This window comes from Triticum aestivum, chromosome 6D (genome assembly GCF_018294505.1).
Source record: "Triticum aestivum cultivar Chinese Spring chromosome 6D, IWGSC CS RefSeq v2.1, whole genome shotgun sequence".
In the NCBI taxonomy this organism is placed as follows: domain Eukaryota; kingdom Viridiplantae; phylum Streptophyta; class Magnoliopsida; order Poales; family Poaceae; genus Triticum; species Triticum aestivum.
This window is the reverse complement of record NC_057811.1, coordinates 400,672,885-400,681,871: the sequence shown is the minus strand read 5'-3', so window position 1 is coordinate 400,681,871 and position 8,987 is coordinate 400,672,885.

Below are 8,987 nucleotides of genomic sequence, written 5' to 3'. Positions count from 1 at the left end.
TGACAGTTGGTGAGAGCCTGCTGGCCATCCTCACCAGCGAGCGCTTTCAAATTGTTGGACATACTTGACTGTTTGCCTAGTTAATTAATTGCGGGATAAATTAATTGCATGCCTAATTATGAGAAGGCTGGATTAATTACGTACCTAATTAATTAATTGCCCGCCAAATTGGAATAAAATTCTACTTCAATTTATCTACATGGCTAATTAAATGTACAGCTAAAGAATTAATTGCATTAATGGCTTGGTTTTAATATTGATTCAGTGTGAAAAATCCTTATTTAAATGAACCAAATTAACTTGCAACCACAATTAGCAATCAAGTACTTAATTTCATTAATGTTTTGATTTGCTAATTGATTCTACAGTCGTTTTCCAAACTATTTTTGTATTAATGACTACGTGCGAACCAACCAAACGACGTACGGACTCCTCCATTAGGAGTAGAGATAAGCATGAAACCGTATCCCCCCTTTAATGGGATTTAGATTTTTTGTGGGAGAGAGAAAAATTCAGTGACAGGGGGTGAGGAGAAGTAAGGCGTACAAATGAGACAATAATCATCATAATTAGGTGGCATGCAATCATCATAGCAAATTTGATCATTCAAGGTAAGAGGACTAAAAATATCATCTTCATTAAGCATAGCATCCCCAAGCTTGGGACAAATATTAATTGCAGCAAATAAATTCTCAAACATGTCATTCTCATCAAACATAGCATCCCCAAGCTTGTGGCTTGGCATATCATAAGCATAATCATTCTCATCATTAATAGTATGAATAGCACCAACGGTATAACAATTGTTATCATCATAATTTCCCAAGTTGGTGCCAAAAAGATTTCCAAGATTATAAGAAGTATCATTATCTTCCCAATCATAATCATCACAACAAGCAATGGGCATAACAAAATCATCATCAATAGTGCTCTCGGACATTGTGCCATAAGACATAGAAGCAATATCATCATCAAGTGCATCATCTTCCACAATTATTTTTGATTCATTTTCGTGAGGCATAACAATAATAGGAGCAACATTATTTGGGAGAGATGCCTTTTTACATCTATTCTTTCTTGTTTTCCTTTTCTTCTTCACCACCTCACGTGTGGGTTTAATTAATTTTTTCAAACTTATTATTGATGAGATTGGTTGAATAGGGAACTCCTCCTCATCACCTATTTCATCATGAGAGACAATAGGAGGGAAAGTGGAAATCTTTACCCTTTCATTAGTAGTCCTTTTATATTCTATTGGTTCTCCCATCTTTCTATAGTTGGCAATATAAGCATTCTCATTGCAATTTACCATGCAAAACATATAGATATTTTTTAGTTTAGTTACAATGTCGTCCGTGAGAATGAATACTTCAAACCAACTATTTTTATATGTCAATTCTTCACTCCCCAAAAATAGACAAAGCTCATTATAAAGTTCAAGGGTGATCAAATCATTACAATATTTGGCCATCATTCGATCATGAAAAAGTTTGCATTGAAAATTAAGATGACCAACCTTATTGCAAAGTTCACAAGTAATGGGACAAAGAGAACATAATTTTGTAGTAAATTCATCTATCACTTTGAGCAAAGAATTGGTTCTATCATGTTTATGCTTCTTGCAAAATCTAGCTTCCCTATAAGGCACGTCTTCACAAACTTTATGCACTCCACAAAAATTGACATGCTTATAAGAAACATTTTTGTCATGAGTTGTGCAATCATCATTAGCATTTTGGATATTCAGAGAATTCATACTAACACTACTGGAATCAGCAGATTTGCCGTCTGCCGACTCTTTGCCGTCAGCCAGTGGACGACAAAGGAAGGCTTTGCCATCAGCCACCAGAAAGCGGACGGCAAAGAGGCAGCGGACGGCAAAGATAGGGTTTGCCATCAGCCTTATCTTTGCCGTCTGCTAGCGGACGGCAAAGAAGCTTTGCCGTCTGCTAGCTGACGGCAAAGAGGGTGGGTGGCGGGCTTACGAGGGCAACCTAATGGCCAGTTTCTTTGCCGTCTGCTGGCGGACGGCAAAGAGAAAGCACACCACGCGGATCGATCACACGGATCGATGACATGGCATGATCTGCTCCACACATGCATCTCCACAACGCAAAACTGATGCGGCCCATCGCACGCCCCCACCACCCACTATCTCTTCCCTTATCCTCCTGAGAGCCACCCCCACCACGATCTGTCTCCCTTCTCTCTCGTACGCCTCTGCTCCCCGCCTCTCGTGGCCCCAGCCGGCCGCCGTCCCCGGCTCCCGTCGCCCCCTTCCGGCCACCACCTTGCCCGCCGGCACGGCCCCTTCTCTCTTCTCCCTCGACGCCGCCGTGCCCGGCCCCGTCCCCGTTTGCCCCCGCCGGCCCCGGCCCCCATTGCCCCCTTCCGGCCACCACCTTGCCCGCAGGCGCAGGCCCCTTCTCTCTTCGCCCCGACGCCGCCGTGCCCGGCCCCGTCCCCTTTTGCCCCCGCCGGCCCCGCCCCCCATTGCCCCTTCCGGCCACCACCTCGCCCGCCGGAGCCGGCCCCTTCTCTCTTCGCCCTCGACGCCGCCGTGCCTGGCCCGGTCCCCGTTTGCCCCTGCCACCTTGAGCAGCGGCGGCCTGTGGCAGCTCTGCCCGCAACCAAGGGTGCTGGGTGCTGGCCCTCATCGAAGGGAGGGGTCGCAACCGGATCCAACGCCCGGATGAGCGTGGTGAGCTCCGACGCAGCCGCGGGCGGATTGGAGCTCCTCGTTAAATCAAATCTCTTGTAATTTGTTCATGTATACTGTAGTGTTTGTGGGTAATGTATTGTGAAATTCATTCGTCAATTCTTGGAGCAAGTGTTGATGGTACTGTAGTGTTTATCGTCGTCCGTTCATTCCTCTCGTCGGTTTGTATTGTTGGAGTACTGCTCGCCGGGCACCGGACACGCCAAACGCAGGACGCCGGACAGGCTGCTCACCGAACGTTTTTTTAATATTTACTAAGTTCTTTGCCGTCCGTGATTTTATGGGGCTGACGGCAAAGATTGCGTTTGGCAGACAGCAAAGGGAGGGCATCTTTGCCGTCAGCCATTGATGGCAAAGGCCCCTTTGCCGTCCGCTTCAGAAAGCAGACGGCAAAGAAGCTCTTCACCGTAGCCTACTTTGCCGGAGCCTTTTGCCGTCCGCGGCAGACGGCAAAGGCCTTTGCCGTCCGCCATCCTTGCCTTTGCCGTCTGCCGTGGCAGACGGCAAAGTAGCTGATTCCTGTAGTGTAACAACATTGCAATCATGCTCATCATTCAAATATTTTGTGCCAAACATTTTATTGACTTCTTCTTCTAACAATTGAGCAAAATTTTCCGAACCATCATTTTCAAGAAAGATATTATAAAGATGATCAATAATATGATGCAACCTCAATTCCATTTTTTATCTAGTTTTCTTTTATAAACCAAACTAGTGATAAGACAAGACACTAAAAGATTCAATTGCAAGATCTAAAGATATACCTTCATGCACTCACGTCCCCGGCAACGGCGCCAGAAAAGAGCTTGATGTCTACTACACAACTTTATTCTTATAGACAAGTGTTGGGCCTCCAAGCGCAAAGTTTTGTAGGACAGTAGCAATTTTCCCTCAAGTGGATGACTAAGGTTTATCAATCCGTTGGAGGTGTAGAATGAAGATGATCTCTCTCAAACGGACCTACAACCAAATATAAGAAATCTCTTGTGTCCCCAACACACCTAATACAATGACAAATTGTATAGGTGCACTAGTTCGGCGAAGAGATGGTGATAAAATTGTAATATGGATGGTAGAAATATACTTTTATAATCTAAATAAATGAAAACAACAAGGTAGCAAATAGTAAACGGGCACAAAAACGGTATTGCAATGCTTGAAAATGAGGCCTAAGGTCCGTACTTTCTCTAGTGCAATCTCTCAACAATGTTAATATAATTGGCTCATATAACAATCCCTCAACGTGCAACGAAGAATCACTCCAAAGTTTCTATCTAGCGGAGAACATACGAAGAAATCGTTTGTAGGGTACGAAACCACCTTGAAGCTATTCTTTCCGATCGATCTATCCAAGAGTTCGTACAAAAATAACACCAAATAATTTCAGATTCATAATACTCAATCCAACACAAAGAACTTCAAAGAGTGCTCCAAGATTTCTACCGGAGAAACAAAAGCCGAGAACGTGCATCAACCCCTATGCAAAGATTACCCCAATGTCACCACAGGAATTCGCGAGTTGTGTGCCAAAACGCATATCAAGTGAATCAATATGATACCCCATTGTCACCACGAGTATTCATATGCAAGACATATGTCAAGTGCTCTCAAATCCATAAAAGTATTCAATCCGATAACAACGAAATCTCAAAGGGAAAAACTCAATTCATCACAACAAGATAGAGAGGGAAAACGCCATATGATTCAACTATATTAACAAAGCTCGCGATATATCAAGATCGTGACATCTCAAGAACACGAGAGAGAGAGAGAGAGATTAAACACATAGCTACTGGTACGAACCCTCAGCCCCGAGGGTGGACTACTCCCTCCTCATCATGGTGGCCACCGGGATGATGAAGATGGCCACCAATGATGATTTCCCCCTCCGGCAGAGTGCCGGAACGGGGTCTAGATTGGTTTTCGGTGGCTACAGAGGCCTGCAACAGCGGAACTTCTGATCTAGGTTAACCCCGAGGATTTTTGGAATATTTGGGATTTTATAGGGCAAAGAGGGGGTGCAAGAGGCCACAGAGGTGGGCACAACCGACCTGGGCGCGCCTGGGCCCCCAGGCGCGCCCTGGTGGGTTGTGCCCCCTCGAGGCACCCCCAGGTGCTGCTCTGGCCCATCGGGAGTCTTCTGGTCCATAAAACATCCACAAAATATTTCAGGGTGTTTGGACTCCGTTCGATATTGATTTCCTTCAATGTAAAAAACAAGCAAAAAACAACAAATGGCACTGGGCACTGGGTTAATAGGTTAGTCCCAAAAAATGATATAAAGTTGCTATAAAATGATTGTAAAACATCCAACAATGATAATATAACAACATGAATACTTCATAAATTATAGATACGTTGGAGACGTATCAGCATCCCCAAGCTTAATTCCTACTCGTCCTCGAGTAGGTAAATGATAAAAGAAATAATTTATGAAGTGTGAATGCTAGCAAAGTGCATAAGTTTGATCAATGATAATTTCAATCACTTCTCCTAGCATCGTAACAACAATTCTTTCTTATAAAACTTCTCATGTTATAGTAGCAACTAATTAACATGTTAAGGTTCAAACAATGAAATCCCTTGAAAGTCAACAACCTATGTTCTCAGTCACCAAGCAACTGTAATTCTACTTATTCAACAGAGTCTAAGTAAGAGCTCCACATACTCAACCATCATATAGTCTTCTATGATTGCTATCACTCACCGCATACACATGAGCAAAACATTTCAACCGGACACATAGAAAGATAGGGACTTAATTTCGCCTCCCAACATATTCACCTCAAGGGTGATGCCAACAATAATAACTCATGCTACCCATATTCAACTGGATATATGTGCCTGATACGTCCATTTTGCATCATGTTTTCTTACTGTTATTTATGATGTTTTTATCCATAATAATGCTTTTTGGAGCAATTCTAATTCCTTTTCTCTCATAATTTCCAAGGTACACACCACCAGGGAGAATTTCAGCAGCTGGAAATCTGGACCTGGAAAAGCTACGTCAGGCTACCTATTCTGCACAACTCCAAATGAGCTGAAACTTCACGAGGATTTTTTATGGAATATATGAGCAATATTGGAGCCAATAAGTACCAGAGCGGCCCCACCAGGTGGGCACAACCCACCTGCGAGCGCTAGGGAGCCTAGGCGCGCCCTGGTGGGTTGTGCTCACCCAAGCCCACCTCCGGTGCCCATCTTCTGGTATATAGGTCGTTTTGACCTAGAAAAAATAAGAGGAGGACTTTCGGCACGAAGCACCGCCGCCTCAAGGCAGAACTTGGGCAGGAGCACTTTTGCCCTCCGGCGGAGCAATTCCACCTGGGGAACTTCCCTCCCGGAGGGGGAAATCATTGTCATCATCATCACCAACAACTCTCCCATCTTGGGGAGGGCAATCTCCATCAACATCTTCAACAGCACCGTCTCCTCTCAAACCCTCACTACTAGGAAAAGGGCTATAGCTAATATGGACATTAATGGCGCACCACGTATGTGGTGCGCCACGGCTATATAGCAGTGGCGCACCAGATACAGGTACGCCATTATTGACATATTACTAATGGCGCACCTGGTGTGTGGTGCACCATTACTAGTTTTGAAAAAAAAAATGTTAGCAGTGGCGCACAAGGGGATAGTGCGCCATTACTAGTTGACATAGTAATGGCGCACCTGTACAAAGTGCGCCATTACTATGTGTATGACTTGGTCAAACCTTGGTCAAACTTAGTAATGGCGCACTTTGCATAGGTGCGCCATTACTAAGTTTGCACCTGTACAAAGTGCGCCATTACTATGTGTATGACTTGGTCAAACCTTGGTCAAACTTAGTAATGGCGCACTTTGCATAGGTGCGCCATTACTATGTCAAACTTAGTAATGGCGCACCTACACAAAGTGCGCCATTACTAAGTTTGACCAAGGTTTGACCAAGTCATACACATAGTAATGGCGCACTTTGTACAGGTGCGCCATTACTATGTCAACTAGTAATGGCGCACTATCCCCTGGTGCGCCACTGCTAACAACTCATAACTAAATGCACCCCCGCGTGGACCGCCTTTTCAGTTTAAAATAAATAAAAGAAAATGATGGAAATGTCAAAAAAATAAAAGAAAATAAGCTTCCCACGTGATATGTGGTATAGTTGTTGGGAAAATTTACAAATATGAATTTCGACTTTATTTGCAAAATCTCTCTGGAATTTAGTAAAATGGGCATAACTTTTGCATACGAACTCGGATTAAAAAGTTTTTTATATGAAAAATCATCTACTCGAAAAGTTACATCCGAGTTCAACGGGGGGAACCCCGTTGAAGATTTTCAGAATCCCCAAAAACCTAACCGAATAAAAGATAAGGGGCTTTTAAGATCTAGAGGGGGGAATGGAAAAAAATTCAAACTTACTAATGGCGCACCATTTGCTAGGTGCGCCACTAGTAACAGAAAAAAAATTGGTTTCGAATTTTTTTTGGAAAAAATGTTTAAAATATGATACATAATATGACCGGGAAGTTTGAAATATTTTTCCAAATTTCATCACACTCATGAACATGAACAAAGTCATAGACATCAACAAGGTTTAATAGGATTGATATGATAGATATATCAACAAGTGCCTATTAAGTGAGCTGGCGCTGGGGTTGGATAGAACTACGAAGTTAAGCGTGCTCGGGCTGGAGTAGTGTGAGGATGGGTGACCTTCTGGGAAGTTTGACCATGGAGTGCGATTTGACTTGAGATTAAGCATATTGACCCGAGATTAAGCCATAGTGACCCGAGATTAAGGAAAAAATTGAAAATAAAATTTTGAAAAAAAATTCTGAAATTTTTTTGAAAAAAAAAGTTAGTAATGGCGCACCAAATGTGCGCCATTACTATTTGTTACTAGTGGCATGGTAATAGTGGCGCACTTATAGTGCGCCATTAATGGCAAAAATACGTGCGCCACTAACAGGCCTTTTTCTAGTAGTGCCTATTTCATCTCTTGTGTTCAATCTTGTTACCGGAACTATAGATTGGTGCTTGTGGGTGACTAGTAGTGTTGATTACATCTTGTAGCTGATTACTATATGGTTTATTTGGTGGAAGATTATATGTTCAGATCCAATATGCTATTTAATACCCCTCTGATCATGAGCATGTTTATCATTTGTGAGTAGTTACCTTTGTTCTTGAGGTCACGGGAGAAATCATGTTGGAAGTAATCATGTGAATTTGATATGTGTTCGATATTTTGATAGTATGTATGTTGTGATTCCCTTAGTGGTGTCATGTGAACGTCGACTACATGACACTTCACCATATTTGGGCCTAAGGGAATGCATTATGGAGTAGCAATTAGATGATGGGTTCCGAGAGTGACAGAAGCTTAAACCCCAGTTTATGCGCTATTCCGTAAGGGACCGATTGGATCCAAAAGTTTAATGCTATGGTTAGAATTTATTCTTAATACTTTTCTCATAGTTGCGGATGCTTGTGGGAGGGTTAATCATAAGTAGGAGGTTTGTTCAAGTAAGAATAGCACCTAAGCACCGGTCCACCCACATATCGAATTATCAAAGTACCGAACACGAATTAAACCAACATGATGAAGGTGACTAGATGAAATTCGCGTGTACCCTCAAGAACGCTTTGCTTATCATAAGAGACCGTTTTGGCCTGTCATTTGCCTCAAAAGGATTGGGCTACCTTGATGCACTTTTGTTACTCCTATCGTTACTTGCTCGTTACAAATTATCTTGCTATCAAACTACTCTGCTACTTACAATTTCAGCACTTGCAGACATTACCTTACTGAAAACCACTTGTCATTTCCTTCTGCTCCTCGTTGGGTTCGACACTCTTACTTATCGAAAAGAGCTACAATTGATCACCTATACTTGTGGGTCATCAAGGCTATTTTCTAGCGCCGTTGCCGGGGAGTGAAGCGCCTTTGGTAAGTGGAATTTGGTAAGGAAACATTTATATAGTGTGCTGAAATTTATTGTCACTGGTTACTATGGAAAACAATCCTTTGAGGGGTTTGTTCAGGGTATATTCACCTCGTCCGGAACCACAGTTAGCTACCCCTCAACCTACTGCACCTACTAAAAAAATTGAATATGAAATTCCTTCGGGTATGATAGAACAACTGCTAGCTAATCCTTATGTAGGAGATGGAACCGAACATCCTGATATGCACTTGATATATGTAGAACAAATTTGTAGATTGTTTAAGCTTGCAGGTTTACCCAGGGATGAAGTTATGAAAAAGGTTTTC